The sequence below is a fragment of the Pungitius pungitius genome, chromosome 5 (genome assembly GCF_949316345.1).
Source record: "Pungitius pungitius chromosome 5, fPunPun2.1, whole genome shotgun sequence".
NCBI lineage: Eukaryota > Metazoa > Chordata > Actinopteri > Perciformes > Gasterosteidae > Pungitius > Pungitius pungitius.
This window is the reverse complement of record NC_084904.1, coordinates 11,774,816-11,791,393: the sequence shown is the minus strand read 5'-3', so window position 1 is coordinate 11,791,393 and position 16,578 is coordinate 11,774,816. Positions and strand designations below refer to the sequence as shown.

The following is a 16,578-nucleotide window of genomic DNA, read 5'->3' as shown; positions in this document are numbered from 1 at the left end:
TAAACATGCTTTGAATGTTTGTTGAGTCATCTGCTTATCAACTAATCAAATGGCTTATTTGCTAAGCCTGCCTCACTGGAGCACAACACAGCTCTGGTTGAGTATTTTTCAATTAATTGTTCATCTGTTTGATTGACTCTGCAGCAGTGTTGATACGATGACACAGGTTTAATCCGCCCTATTATTGGAATACATTTCAGGCGCGTTTAACCCTCCCCCTGGCACACTTTTCACTGTTTTATTTAGTTTTTTCATGTAGGTGTAAGACCGCACTAAAGACCCCATATGTACAGGCACCTATTTTTTTCTGTAAAAGCACCAGAAAGTTCAAGTCATGGAGTGAATTTCAAAGGCAGACGCTGGGGCAGCGACATGGGGCTGCCAGGGATTGGTGAGCAATCAGATAGGGCAGAATTGATGACCTGGCTCAGGATGGATTTCTTGGAGCGGGCTGCCAGACCGAGGTAATACTTTCAGGCTCTTATCAGCACTGGCATAAGCTGAGTGCTGCATCACCCACTTCCCAGCGTCAGCTTATTATGAGAGTCCATGATGTGTGATTGCTTGTACTGCCTTTGTGTGTCCCGAGGTCCTTCGTGCACAGGACACAGTTGGCAAGAAGAAAAGCAGGAATGCTGAGGGCCTCTGTCAAAGTAAGTTCTGCACTTCCCAACTGTTGTAAGCACATTTAGCAAAAATAGGTATTTTGCAAGGTTTCCTGTGACTCATAGGTTGAGCTGTCAGTAAAGGGTTTCTGCGAAGTTAAGAATAGCCGAAAAGTCAAGCTATTTAAAAGATTGTTTTGCTGAAATATATTTTGGCACGTTTTGTAAGACTTTATGAATCAGGAACATTACTTTTTATTAAATATTTAATAAAAACTGCATGAGATGCATCCTGCAGAATACGTCATTTAATACATCTGGGCTCATACAAGAAAATAAACTTATATTATAAACTGATGATTGCCAGGCATATCATTTGTAAGTGATATTTCTCCTACAGGAGTTTCAAACCAATTAATTTAAGTTAATTAGCATTATAAAGTCACCAATTCATCAACACTTGCTTCACTCTGCATGAAGATCACATTGCGGCTGCACGGTACTCGGTGTCTTCCTGTAAATCGCTGCACAGCGGAAGGCTGCGGGTTTGAGTCCGGCTCTTCCCATCAATGTACGTCGCCTTTACCTTTAACTAGGCCGCTGATAAGGAATAAAAGCGTGACTAGAGATCTAAATCTGCATTCTGCCACGGAAAATTATATCAAACGGGATTCTTTTTTCTTCTTCTTCTTCTTGTTCCGCAAATAAACAACGTGGTTTTAGACGCTTGGACGCCGAGCATCTCTATGGTAACAGTCCTCAATTATCGATGATTGGCCAACTCGTGGGAATGTTTCTATTCCCCCAGCACAGCGATTGGTCGGTGGGCGGTCTGTGCAGCCTGACAGTCTGCAGCGTTCCGGGTTATTGTCAGTCTCGGCAGCTCAGCACAAGGGCAGGACCGTTTCCCGGAGCTGCCCGAAGCAGCTAGCTCTCCTTCGTAACCGTTTCTCGTTTGGTTATCGCACCGAAGAGAGAGAGAGAGAGAGTCCCCTCGTAGCATTTGCTATCGCGGTCCCTCCCCAGCCTCAGCTGGAAATCTGAGTCCGAATCGGAAGACAAGAGCTCTGAGAGAGAGGCAGCCGGAGCCGCGGAGAAAGTGACGGACGGAGCCGGAGCCCGATCACCGGGATTTTACGTCGCATCAGTTTAGGATCTTTCAGGCAGCTGCTTTGGCCCGGGTTTGGTTTCTTCCAGGCTACCTTGACAGCATATTGCTCAGAAAACATTTCTAACATCCGCGTGATATATTTCCCTTGAGGTCGTCTATAGTGAGCAAGCGGACCACTTTAAGCCCATGCGTAACAGCGGTGGATGTTGGAATACTGCGTAGCAGTTCATCCTTCCAGGCTTTTGCGTGCCATTTCTTTTGTCATTTGGAGGTATCTATAAGTGAAAAGAAGAGAAACCAGGACCTGTTTACTTTGTCCCGAAGGATAAACGTTGAATACCCGAAGCGCACTTGGTGCGCAATCCCTCCGCGGACGCTCCTGAAATTACCGACCTGCGCTTTTGTACTCGACAAAAATTGACGACTGAGTCGAGAGAAAAAGGCAAAGCTTATTAACTTTGCATGCTAGAGGGGAGAGTGTGGAATCTAATTCTCGGGGTTACCGGTATATTTGCATACCATCGGAAGAAGAGGATAAACTTAATCAACATTTGACATCGACAGAGCGTCTGCTGGATTTTGGAGAACGGAATGAATCCTTTCTAATTGAGACCACAGAGGCACGAGGCAGATTGCTCAGTGAATGCTACAATCTGCATGGAGTTCTAGTCTGCACTACGGAGCAATTTATGGTAAATATGTTTTATGGTCATTTCTCTCTCTCTACCTCTGGTTTGGGTCATTCTTTGTAACCATTAACGTGGTTACGGCCAAAGCCTCGCTGAATCCCGTTGGGAAGATATACAGAGGAAATAATGCATGTTCGTAAAGGCTCGTCCCTCTTCATGCAGCCCACACAACGATGTCTCTGGTTTAAAGCCTTTGTTGCGTGCATGACCCACAATAAAGGAAGTGTTGTAAAATCGACTTGTTAGAGAACCGCTCCCGAATGGCTCTAGGAGCCGCTTTGATGTGTAATATTGGTCTTTTCAAGTATGGGTAGCAATTAAGTCAATTGTCGAGGGTATCACCGCGGGCACCACAGGCAGGGATATGTGGCACTGGAGGAGTTGCTGCTCAGAGCAAAAGGTGCGAGTTTTCTCTTCATGCACGCCCCCGTGCGTCACTGCGTGTGGGGAGGGTGACTATAGTGACTGCTGCAATTAGTGATTGTTCACCCTGGAGTGGTAATGATACAATCTCTTTTTACAGCGTGCGTGCATATTGTGACAGGCTTTTATGCAGGACACTTCGTGGAGATGTGGGCTGACTGCTGTAAACTTTTCACTCTGTGCTTCGCCACATGGATGATGATGATGATGATGATGCATTGAGATCTGCAGGCACTTCGTCATTGTCTTGTGAATTCCTCTGCACGCCGGAACCTCGCCTGCGACTAGAAAAGTAAGATTATATTGAGTCTAACTGATGCATGCTGATAAAGTTTAGTCGGTTCCCCCTCCTTTGAACTTTGAGCCTCATGTTGCTGAGGTTGCTTTGCAATATTTAGCTTCATCGCTCACACTGCACATAAATGAGCCTGCACATTATGCTGACTGTGCAGTGAGAAAGCTGCACACAGAATGTTTTATCATTAGACTACAAGCATCCTCCAAATGAATCTTCCTCGCCGGCTGTAGTCATCCTCTGAGCAGCCCCGCAGACAGGCAGCTCTCTGAATGTAATGTGGGCCCCCTACAGCAGGGCAGGCGCCCCCACAGTCAGGGCACCTGCCATCCTGGCTGTATTGAATAAAACATCCAGTGATGTATGAGGCAGGGGCTGCACCCGAGGGGGCAGAACTGCCTCATTTACTTCCTCCACTCTGCGCCTATGACCTGCTGAGCAAATTGTGCTCATATTAGCTCTGCGGCTGCTCCTCACCTAAACAAATAGTCTGCAGCATAATGCTTGCTTTAACTCAACATGAAGGTTGGACAAGGCAGGGGAGAACCGAATGGCAGACAGGCTTTAATATCTAGGTCACTGAATTACCTTTTTGAGTTTGTAGTGTTATTTTCTGTCTTGAAGTTGGACCTTTTTGCTGTTGCACATTGGACCTTCAAGTGTCCTGCTGCAATACTCACTCCTGATCTTCCTCCACGGTTTCCTGTTGGTCTTCGATCTTAAGTGTCTAACAATGGAAAAAGTCACGTCATAATCTTGGAAAATATTTTTTCAGCAATTTATTCTTACTTGCTGATGAAATTATGAAAACTTAAATTACTAAAGTAAGATCTAATCTACTCTACTAATTTATGCCGGAAGCAGCTGGGAGGTGGAGAATGTATTTTTGCATTCCATTAGTAAAAGTAAGCCTAATGCATCAAAAGAAGCTTGACTTTTTTATTTATTTTTTATCAATTTGCTTCTCAAATTGCATATCAGTTTGATTGATTGATAGCGTTTGGGCTCCATACCGTATTCTTTGCTTATTAAAGTGCCTCCCTGAAGGGAATAAGTGAGCTTCACTCATGAATATCGTTAAAGTCACTGAAGTTTAATTTCCTGTGTATTAATCTTTTTAGTCTCTGCATGGTTTGATTGTCTCAACACCCAGGGGCAGCCAAACTCTGGCACTTTTAGATTACTAAAATGGTAGATACAGATGTGTTTGTTACTTAAGATCTATCCCACCATTAAGTGTCTACATGTCCATTCTTTTGTGGTCTATAAATGAAAGTGCTTCCTTTTTATTCACACAAATTAAATGATTTTCTTTCCACTTGTAGAAATAATTCACATGATGTAAATAATCATGAAAAACATTTTTTTTCTGCTGTCAAAGAAAAGAAAATACAGGCGCTCTTAGATTGTCTGACATCCTCAAAACACACAAAGCATTTTATTTTTTTATCACCGGACACTTAAAGGAACATGAACGTTTTCTCTCAAAGCCATGTCACCAGCAGCTCATTAGATGATCAAAGTGTTTCATTTTAGGAAATGTCTACAGCAGTCTCTGGTTTTCCTGCACATAAAAAGGTTTAAAACAAAGAGATGTGCCCTTACTTGTACTGGCACAATATTACATGATTTAAAATAAACTCTGTTGTCCCTGCAGCAACATTTGTCTTGCACAACAGTACTCAGGATGTGGAGACCGAGTATATAAAAAAAAAACTACATGAAACAAATGCATTACGCAGAAATGATTGTGGAGAAACAAACCCGCCCTTCAGCCAGTCTGCAGATGAATAGAGGTAAAAACATTGTTCAGTTTTCAGCAGAGATTTTAGTGTGGATGGGCTTTCAAAGGCAGGACTAGCAGGAATGCTTCTGTTTGTGTGTATGTTGTGTTTGCACTTCCTTGACATATTTAGCTGCTACACATCCAACTGCATCCTATGACTGCTTATTATTACCTTCATGTCAAGCAAAATAATGCACAAATCTGAAGCAAATTTGAGTGAAATGCGTCTGATTTTCTACACCTTTAGCCAGACAAATACAGACTACAGGCATTTGATTACAAACATGCCCCCCTGCAGTGTTTCTGATGAGTCCTATGCGTTAGCGAGATGCCGTGTGGTTCCCTGCTCATTACCCAGCTGAGGATTTCCTGTTTCGGCAGTTGTAAAATGTACATCTGACCACAGGTCTGCTCTTGTGAGCCAATCTGCTGTGTGCTAGCTCTTCATCGTCGTTAACCGTAGTCACTTTATGCGTGACGGACAGCGCCGATCCCCTGACCTCCTCCCTCTATTTTCCCTCCAACCCCATTTCAGAGTGAGTGGAAGTTAGGTTAATAAAATTTGGTAAGGTAAGCGCTTTTTGTTTGTTTGTAAATGCTCTTTGTGAGTGTGTGAAATATAGTCAAAAGCAACTGTGCCATTTATTTGTGGTTAATGAGAACACTAGCGTAGAGAGGTAGTGTGCTGAGCGGTTTACTCCATAACCGGGAGAGAAGCCATGCTCCTTTTTTAAAGTGTTCTTGGTTGAATAAAGAGAATAAAGCAAATCTGACAAGCTCTCCAACAGCAAATTTGCTCTCTTTAAAAACAATGGCGCTCTGGCCTTCCTCATGGTCACATTGATTTGTTCTGGGTGACAGTGCAGGCTGCTGTGAAATCACCCCACCGCCATTGATCTCAAGGAGAGGAGGAGGAGAGGCAATGAGAATCTGGCGACAGTGGGCAGCATGGGGAAACCCTCTCGGTGCCCTCCTCGACCTTAACCAGTAATAAAATAAAAGCGCTTTGTTGCTATCAGATCAGCCCCTGCTGTACTTCTTCAGTCACTGTATTTGCAGTCTGGTTGTTCTGGATGTGCGTGCGGTTTCATTTTCTATTGTTGCGCCCCGATGTTTCACGTTATCAGCTGAACTCTTTATTAGTACTGTTTTCCATGCTGGTAGTAAGAGTGTTTTATCTCACGCAGGCCCCTGATTAATCTCTCCCCCCCCCCCCGCCCCCCCTTATATGCTGGTGCACTTTAATCTTGAATGGGAGATATCTGATTCTTCTCGGCTATTGAGAAAGATCAAACTTTAGTGAAACAAGGAACTGCACATCATCCTAATCTCCATCTCCCTGCATTTGGGTTGACTGCCCTCCCTCAGGCTTTGTAGCCTTCTGCAACAGCAAGAAATACATGAGACAGATAAGGTGTTTCATGCTTTGGTAAGTTATTCCCTGTTGACCCTGAGCACGGCGTTACGTCTCTGCTGTTAAAGAAACAGTGGGTTAAAGCAAGGGCATTGATTGACACTTGCAAATTGCCATCCTTCATAGCAAAACTTTTTCATAAGCTTTAATTGGGGTTTCATCACAGTTCAGTCACTCCACAGGAAAACAAAAAACATGCACGCCCTCTCACTCTTTATCGACATGCAAGAGATGTGTGACCCACGTCATCCGTCTATAATCGCCTGGAGGAGAGATACAGTCAGTTGCGTGCATGTGGTGAGGTTCAATGCTTTTGATTACACCGCAGTCAATCCAGGAATTAGCTATTGACCGCTATTTTCCTCCATAGCACTGCTGAATAATGGTACACATTATGCCGACCTGTATCCACACTGTGACTGACTGGATGCATATTGTTGCAAATGGAAAACACTCATGGAGTGTCACACCTCCCGCAGACGGTTTGTGTCTGTGACAAAAAGAGGCTATTACCCAATTCTAAGGCGGTTGCTATAAGGTAATGAAATTTCCACTGAATGGAGAAAACAATGTTGTCTGGTCTGGATTGTAATTGCAGAAGCCGCATCGCCATTTTCCCGAGATTTTTATCATTTATTTCCAGACCTGGCCACCGCATCAGGGAGTGTAAACTGAGGCTCGCACAGATAAAACTCATTCAATTTACTTGTTGAATTTTAACCAAGCCGGCGAGCATCTACAAAGCAGCCGGCATTTATCCCACAGGGAAACGTTTATGTGTTTGCATGAGGCGGGGGCAAGTCAGCCATATTATTAACATAAAGCAACCGTTGCCTTAATCTAAATGGAGGAGTAGCCTGGAATTTTCGTCATTTTGTCCTGTGTTTTTATTTGTGCCAAGAACGGGTTGGAAATCCGTAGGATATTAGGCCCCGAGGCCAAAGAGCTTCTGTGTGTCTGCTTCCACTCACATACAAAAACATAGGAACATTGACATGAGGACATGTATGGACACACTCACACTCACACGCACACACTAGCCCTGTTTTATTACCTCCTGCCTGCTGCTGGAATTGCTTTCCTCCCTCGAGTGAGCCAGGCAAAGCCGGCTTTATTGTGTTAACCTATTTGTGTGTCAAGAGCGATTGCAGCGTTCTTTATCTCTGTTTGTATTTGGACGGGGAGACGGCAGAGAGAGAGAGAGAGAGAGAGCGAGGAAGAGGGAGAGAGTCGCGGAGGACAGGAAGGAGAGGGCGGGCGGGGGTGTTTGCACAGGAGCCAGGCAAGCCACCGGAGTTAGACGGATGGCCAGTCACCTCGCTCCACTCCGGAGGATAATGACTGGTTGCTTAGCAATAACCCACCACCACCTACTTCCAGACTCGCATCCAGAGTAATCACTTTTTTCCTCTAAAAGATTTCATATAGAATTATAAGCCCTTGCACTGCCCGTCTTTGAAATCTGCCTTTTTTAATAGAACTTTTCATTTATTTAGCAGAGTGGGATGAGTGCATGAGATGGAATTTGAGCTCCTGGTTATTGTAGATTTGTGTGTGTACTCATGGTATATCTGCTTTGTGTTAAGCAGTTGGTGGAGTTTGACCAGGATTACTATGAGGCCATATTTCCGACTAGATAGCTGCTGCTTTACAACCTTTGACCTGTGTAATGCTGCACCGGCAAAGTTGCATTCAAATAGATTCATCTGCACACACACACACGCTCCTTTACGCCCGTTGATAGTCAAACCAAGGCTAGGAGTGCTTCTTCTTCTGAGCTTAGTTTTATTAACATTTTTATTGAGTTGAACAAATTGCTGACATTTTGCGGCATAATAAACAGCCCGACCCGCTTAGGAAAAGTGAGTTTTGGCCGAAGTGACTGGCGTCAATCCAAGCAATTCAACTTCTGATTTGCAGTGTGTTTATTCAGCAGGTGACAGCATTTGATACTGCAGTGTTCCAACATTTACATTATTTTCGTATACTTTTTTTTTTAGAATCTAAAGCCGGACGTTAATCTAGTCTTTAACCTGCACCAGGAGGTTTCCATCATTTTAGTTAACTGTGGTTTTAAGCGGCAGGATAGAAGTGTAACATCTGAACATGACCCCAATTTAAACTTCTTTTCATCACCATCAGCCACTGATGTTGGCACAAAGTCCACAGTCGGTTTAATGCTTGGCCAATTATCCTCTCTGCTGTTGAATAGATTTTTTTTTTCTTCCCCCTTTCATGAAGAAGTAGAAAAAATATACAGAAATGTCATGTGAAGTTCACGTTAAACCTCTTATGATGATAAAAAAGTTGTGGTTACTCAAAGAGACTTCATGGATCAAGTTAAATGTTTTGACTTCCTCCACTGTAGCCAGTTGGCGTTGCATTTGACTGTTCATTTTTGGCTACATTACAATTCACAAAACAGTTTAGTTAATGGAGCTTCTTCAAATAATGTCAGCCGCTTCGGATATTTGCCCATCTGTGCTCTCTCTCCATATCCCGTTAGTTGCCATCTTTCCTTACCCAGGCTCATGCACCGTTGCTGAGAATGACAGCTCTGCACGTCCTGGGAACTTCATACAGATAAACTAAACGTACAGCGCTATTCCCCATCCCAACCCCCATCTCTGTGGCATGCTTCTGTGGCTGCGTCTCTGGGAACAGCTGTCCAGCTGTCACCGCAGCCAGCCAGTCAGCCGCTTGCCGAGGCAACATCTGTAGAGACTGAACGCGCAAGGGCAGCCTGCCGTTCTCTGCTCCTCCCCAAAGACCATGAAAGTGTGTCAAGCCTTTTGGCTGCACAACACCACTGACCACGTCAACCGTATCACTGGGTTTGGATTGAACATTATCTCCTCCTGTGCCACTTTCCTGGCGGGCCGTCAAACTTATCATTTTGTCACCAACTTCCAGTGATATGACCCCGAAAACAATTTAAATTATTTCAACAGGTCTTGAAAACAAAACGTGTGACTGTACAACCAAAATAAACGCAACGCATTATAGTATCCATTAAAGGGTGGTTTGTGTGTGTGTGTGTGTGTGAAGCAAAATCCCAGCAAGCAAGGTGCAATGGCCTGGAACTGACGAGAACCCACTGGGAGAGTCTCTCCTTGATGTAGGTCCCCTCCCCTCCAACATCTTTTCCTCCTGGCAGCGGAGTGACGGGGAGGGGGGTGCGTGGGGGTGTAACACAGCCGAGTGAGTGGGGAGATGAACAGAGCAGCGGTCCCCTCTGTCAGCCACAAACTAGGATCAGGGAGATCACATGGGACTCTCCTGGGATGAGCAAAGGGAAGACGGGAGAAAGCAGCTGTTCAGTGTTTTTTTTTTTTTTTTTTTCTTTCCCTCAGTCCTCCGCAAGCTCACTTGTGGGTTTTGTACTCTCTCTCTCTCTCTCGTCTTCTCCGAGGCTGTCATTAGCTTCTGTCATGCTGCTTTTTCATTTTTTTTGTTGCCTAGTTTGTCCTTTGCATAGACACGGATGAGATGAAAAACTGCTCTTTCAATGTGCCATTACCAATCTTGTGCCTCTTCTTGTGGTCTTTAGGAACTTTTTAATCCCTTGATTTCTTCATCAGTCCTCTCAGGCGCGCCATGCCACTCCCCACAGACAGCTGCAGTCTCGTACATGCTCTGAGCCAAGTTTGATGGATCCTGTTTACTGGAGCTGAGAGAATGCCTGGGTATCTCAAATTAAGTGTCACTTAAAGCTTGTCTTTTAGTCGGCTTTCCATTTTGTTCCCCCATCTTTAGTGACAGCACCGTGCTGCCAATTGTAACCGGGATTGAGAGGAAGACATTTGGTGATTACACATTCTGTCATGATTGAGGGGTGAAGCCAGCAAACTTCAGGCAAAACCAAATTCCATATGGCTGCAGTGAAATCTCTCCACCCTTAGCGAGGTACATTCAAACAGCCCCTGTCCCGATGACAGGGGAAATCGGCTGCTCATGACTTATCGTTTTATCATTCAAATTTACCCTATTGATGCTTTCTGCTGTGATTGACAGCTGGGTTTGAAAGCCACAGCCATCTCAATAGAGCTGCGGCAGCCAGTTGGTAACCGTGACAATGGCCTTTTTTTTTGCCTTGTTTTCACTTTTTCTGCTGTCACAGAAACCTCACTGATTGCTTCTGTGCCAAGACAGCATCCTATTAATCTTTAAAATTAGAGCCCGGCGCACAGCAGTATTGTTTGCAGAAAAAAAAGAGGACCATGTGAGACCCCATTGAAAAGGGGGCAAATGGGGCTGAATCCCCCTCATTGTGGCAGGAAATCCGAGCCTCCTTAAATATAACGATATTAGAAATCTAAGTGCTGCCGTGGGGATAGATGGTGCTGAGGTCTGGAGATGGACGGAGCTCTCTGGCCTCCCCTGATAACTGGGCTTCCTTTCCGTCCGCCGCCTCTCGGCGTCGCTCTCCAGGTGCATTCTGGGCTTTCAGTCACGGCACTAATAAAATAAAAGTCTCAACCAAAGCGTTTATGGCCGTTTCCTTTTCTGTCAACGTATTGATCTCTCCGTGTGGGTTGAAACAAGTTTTATTTGCATTTATTTTACTGTGCTCAAACAGCATAACCGGGGTAAAGTCTGAGATGGCAAAACATTGATTTATTGTGATCTGACTGAGGGAAAGAAGAATTAGCGCTCTACCCAAGACACAGTACTTTTGAAGGAAACACAAACAAGAAATTATTCATCAGTGTCCTTGCATAAATGTATGTTTCCATCGAAGCTATCTTTCTTCTGTCTTAAAGTCTTTCTTTAGTCGGAGTTCACAAACTTGGCTTTTGTGTTTCATTAGGGGTGATTAGTGAACATTTCCCTGTTTTTTGGAGTCTCTGTACTTTTTTGTCAAGTGGTTGTTAATGGGAGGATTGCTGCACTGCTCCTGACACCTTGTGCTTTGTAATGAGAACCTTCCTGTATAAAATGACCTCATAAACCAAACCCTTCAAGCATAGGGAACATTTGGTGGCTCGGTAGTTGGGACATTTACGACACAGAGATTCTGAAGTTACGGGATCATCGTAAAGGCCTACCTTCAATGTGTCTTTGTCTCGTTTTTCTGGCCATAGAAACCCAATCAGGCAGAGCAACATAGACGACTAATTGACTCCCAGGTCAGAGCCACATGATAGCAAGACTGCTGTTCAAAGGAAATGGATATACTTTCCCCTACAGAGAGCTATGACTGCATTGTGATCATTTGTGTGATCACGCACCCGTGCATGCAGACACGCATGAGCATTTGAGCATGTAGCTATTCATTGCAGATCCCCTTCTGTCTCAATTGTTTCTGTACTTTGAAAACTCAGAAAATGATTCCTTCAGAACAATACAAAATAACAATTGTTGTTACAGGCTTTATGCAACTTTACTGTAATCTCTGCTGGGAGAATATTGATGTACTGTGAGACGTATATTGAGAGTTTGAAGGAATCAGACAAGCCTTTGTTTTTTTATTAATGCACTTAAATAAATAATTGTGGCCTGGTTGTAGAAAACACTTCCCAAAAGTTATTTTTATGAAACGATGTCCTTTGGCCGTTGGGACTGTTTTGCCGAAGTTAAGGTATCCTCTACTGCCTGCATGTAGTGTATAACCTCACTGCAGTGTTGTATCAACAATGAAGTGGTCTGGTTTTTGTGCACAAAGTCAAGCATCCGTAACTGTTGTCCTTGAAATGTGCGTCAAACTGCAACTGTGTTTCCTCTGAAGATGTAAATGTGTGCACGCAGGGATGCCTTTTTGTTCTTGTTTGCAGGTTAAACAGAAACACTGCTGTCCCAGTTTCTCACACAAGCCCCCGCCTCCTAACTCCGAGCCCAGCCACACAAGCCTCCGCCCGTCATCCAGAAAAGATTCTCTCAATTCCTCCCGTTTCAAAGCGCTCGCATAGCTCGACTGTGTCCAAGCATGCCCCTCCTCCCTGACCCCTCCTTCTGCAGACGGCACTCTTGACCCGCTGCCCCATTGTTTCCAGCAGGGGTGGATGGGGAGCCGCCTCTGCCGGCGCGATCCTTCACTCAATAGCTGCTCCATCTCCAACTGCGTGACTCTGGGTTACGAGCGGGGATTTTGCTCCGTCTGTGCAGGGTGTGAAAGGAGCTATCTCAGGGGGCTTCCTGAATAGGGGTTTAAAACTGCAGTGGCAGGGTGTTGTGATGCTCCTCCCCTCCACCCGTCATCTGGGTGTGTGCAGGATGAGAGGCCTTCATTGTGCTTGTTCACAGGCCCCTAGGCAACAGGGTCACCTTGTCCCCAAACAAATGCTGCCCTCAGTGGGATTGTTGTGTGTGTGTGTGTGTGTGTGTATTCGAGTATTAGAATGCATCATCAGGATGAGGGCAGAGGCCTTGGGTGTGAGGACATTTATCTAACATCTCTGCCTTTCACATCAAGGCCTATTCAGTGCTACCCATCTGCGTCAGGCTTTCAAAGGGCATCCCGGATAGAGAAACCCTCTGGGCTGCTTTTACAGGTCAAACTGCTCTGAGCTTTTAGACAAACATGGCTATTGATGTAATTATTGTTTATCATGTGTATTTAGCTTAGAAAGACTGTCCGTTTTTAATTGAGTATTGGGAACAAAAACAAATCTGTGGCTGTTTTGATTGCCCGTTCACCTTCAGTAATTAGTCTGCCAGATATTGGTGCTGAGGTCATGTGTCTGTCTGCGTGGGAGTTTTTACTTGGCATTTCCTGTGTATTGAAAATAAGCAGGACGCTGACCTTTGGCATCCATTTAATTTATTCTCCTTTATTCCCATCGATTAAAGGAGAAAAACTGTCAATGGCACAAAGGGTTTTACCTTTGAGAAGATTATTTTATTGCAATACAGGTCCAAATAGATATTTTATAACATATTTATTTACAAACTACACTTGTATTCTTCTTCATGCCCTTACTTGTTGTTTACATGAGGAATTCAGCTGAAGTTTAATTTAGTTATCTGTCTTTTGTTTCTATCCAATGGGGGTCCTACGAGCATCCTCACCTTCCTTGTGTCCTGCTCTTTTACTTTACCCCCGAACTACAGTAAGCCACAGCTCCACCAATGGGCCCCTGAACCCCTCAGCCGCCCCCCAACACACCATTACATCAGTCAAGATGGTTAAAGTTTCAAGGTCCACCCTCCTTATGTCTCTTGCCAATATTTATCCTCCACCCCAGACTGAAGAAAGGCAAAGTGAGCAACACAGTCAGGCAGAGAAGAAGGTGGTGGGTCCAGGCGTTAACCCCCCCCCCTTCACCAGACAACACAGAGTGACGCGAGGAGGGGGCTACTGAGTGGAATCTGTGGAGGAAAACTGCAGTGACAGCGGAATGAAGAAATTGAAAAATTCTCTCATTGTAAATTGTCTATCACTCGTGACAAACGATCTGATAGGCGAGCGGCCCGGGTTTCCGACGCATCCGTCCCAATAGAGCTGTGAATAACCGGTCTATCTCCACACTGCTTAGCACTGGCCCCGCGCTTAATAATTCATACAGTGTGAAATATTTTCCCCGGTACAGATATGCCAAAGAGCTGCCGCCTGCAGGCGAGGGCGATGGGGGCGATGAGGGGGATGTGGGGGGGTCCCCGCGGTGCTAATTTGGGGGATGGTGGCGTGCATATAGATTTCTAAGGGGTCTCTAGTTTAGAAGAGACGCCTCAGACACGTTTGCTCCGTCTGTTGCTGTGAGCCAGGCTGTAGACAGCGAGAGAGTGTGGATGACATTTTACTCATGGCTGATCTGCCTGGAACCAGGAACAGAGGAGGCACATACATTTCCATTTAAGGTGACCGAACACCGTTATCGGTGACTGTGGGGGACAACGGAAGGCTGTAAACCCGCTAAGTAGTTTTTGTTGTTGGCCCCCGTGAGTGTTGTGGTCACAGTTGACATAGACGCAGCAGGTGTCTATGGACACCTGGTTTATGACTCCTGTTTCCATCAGGTGACTCCTCCTGCCTCAGGCTCCTGCCGGAGCTCAGCAGCCCGAAGGCAGCTATGAAGATCCCTGCACTTGTTGTCCCCTTCATTCAAAGGGCTGAGCTCTCAACACCTCATTCTACACGTTAATAAGCCCAAAGCAGTCATGGCCATGATCACACGTGGATGCACGGGGGAAGGCAGGAATGTACTTGTGCATTTTGTCATGATATGTGTGTCATATGCGTGGTTGTGTGGTTTTTGAGTTTTATCTGCAGCACAGTGCTGTACAAACTGGGTTTTTCATGGTTCGCATTCAGCCCCTGATGCCAATTATTCAAACTATTAAAAATGTAAGGAGGACAGTCTTTTATAATTTAATCCTAAAGTAATAGATTCTATTAAAAATGCATGAGAGGAGATTTATAGATGGAACTAGAATTAGTGTCTATCAAAGACTCCAGTCAAGGATGCAGGGGGAATGGTATTGCCTCATTATTCAAATAGGATATGATCACCACAGAGCAGGAGTCCCTCAGAGCTCGCTGGCCACTGTGATCACCAGGAGGAGATTGGTCGAGCTCTTCAGAGGAAGCTCTCGCTTTTTTTTCTTTTGAAATGAAACTGATTTTAGATTTTTTTTTTTTAATGGGGATTTGCGCGGGATTGGTCTTAAGCGTTCTGTTGTTGAGCCACTCTGTCTTCTTGGGTTTCTCCTCCCTGGTGTTTCACATGAGGTCGTTGCTGAAAGTATGTAGAAGTGTTCAAGCATGGAAACAGGAAGCCTGCAGTGTTGTAACTTAATGGCTCATGCAATAGGCCAACCATTTACTTGCCTCTGTTTTCTTTAGTTGACACCACAGAGGTTGCTGGACAGGTGAAAAGCAGAGTGGAGACTTTCCACAATGCTGTTTTCTTACAAAGCAACCATTTTAAGTGTTTCACTTTTCAGGCCTTGTGTACTCCACGTTATCCCACCCTAACATTGGAAGCAAGCTAAACAGTTTTTCTGCATCACATGTTTTGAAGTACAGATAGCGGTTGAATTTCACGCTGTTTGGATTTGCTCCAATAATTACAGGTAGATCTGCAGCGATTAAGATTCCAAAACAGCACCTGAAAAAAGCGTGTGCTTATTAATGTGCTGCGAGAAGTGGATTGAAAAAGCCAATAAAAACTGGAACCCTCATGAAGCTTATATGGATTTTAAGTTCTGCCTCTGAGGGAAATTCCTCGCCTTTTTGATGTAATGGTTTCCTGTTTATGGAATAAATCCAACGGGCTTAATCGATCATCTCCGTGAAAAGGTCAAGAGGAGAAGCTCTGGTGTTTGAAGTGCTTATCCCATGGAGAAGTGCCAGAAACGTGACACCTCTTTATGAGTGCGAGGCGGCAGGCAGATTAGTGACAGACAGGGTGGCCCAGGGGAATGATTTAGGGAGATTCAGCTCTAAATACCCTGTGTATATCATAGAGAGAGAGAAATTATAAATCGCCTTCCCCCAAAGCCCTATTTTCAACAGAAAAGCTTATTAGTAGATTAAAGACAGAATTTAAAAAAAATGGTACAGGGGGAAAAAGAAAATGAGCAGGGTCTCCCCTGTTGGTGAAAGGTCAACAAAAGTTTCTCCTCCTCTCCACCCACTATGTCTTATGTTGCTTGAAGTCGGTTTCATCCCGCTGCAGTCTAATCTAATCTGGAGTGGGTGGCTTTGGGCAGCATCTGTGCTCCAAGTTGAAATAGGGCTTTCTCTCCGCCTAATCCTCTATCCAGGGATCACTCGGTAGGGTGAAGACAATTACCAGCCTGCTCTCTCATGCTAATGGAATCTCTAACTAGATCTTACAGAAAGGAGAAAATAGACAGAGGAAGAAGAGAAGCAGGGACAATGGCGCGGAAAGATGACCCAACTAAAATGGGTTTTTAGATTACCATTTAATTATTGATAGAGACCCAGTTGTAAGGCCTAGGGTCAGGATTTGGAGAGCATTTTCTGAGCGAGGAGATAGATTATTAAGTTATTTTGGTGTGTGCGTGTGGATAGAGGGTTTTCAGGGCCAGGAAGTTGCTGAGACGGGACCGATGTCAACGACATATCGGCAGCTGTGTGCCAGAAAGTCTGCCTTTCACCTTTTTATCACCTGCCTCCAGCAAGGTGTCTGGAGTGGTTTTTAAATTGCATTAATATGCAGGAATTTATAGATTGCCTCCCTTGGCATTTCTGCAGGGAGGGGAGGAGAGTATTACGGTCTCCATCTGCACTAATTACTGGGTCTTGGCAGTGTTACCTGTCTCTTGTGAAGGACGAACCAAGCAACACACA

At 44.8% G+C, this 16,578-nt stretch overlaps 1 protein-coding gene across 2 annotated transcripts in view; it reads left to right on the top strand.

Annotated features, from left to right (window-relative positions):
- The first annotated feature begins 1,491 nt into the window (after positions 1-1,491).
- Positions 1,492-16,578, top strand: part of fam222aa (family with sequence similarity 222 member Aa) — a 43,578-nt gene continuing 28,491 nt past the window's right edge. Inside the window, exon 1 of one of the 2 annotated variants that reach the window (XM_037482857.2) lies at positions 1,492-2,408. The gene's annotated coding sequence lies outside the window, so the exon portion shown is untranslated. Of the gene's footprint in view, positions 2,409-2,909; positions 3,121-16,578 lie in introns of those variants that run through there. The other variant, XM_037482858.2, reaches the window with a different exon arrangement.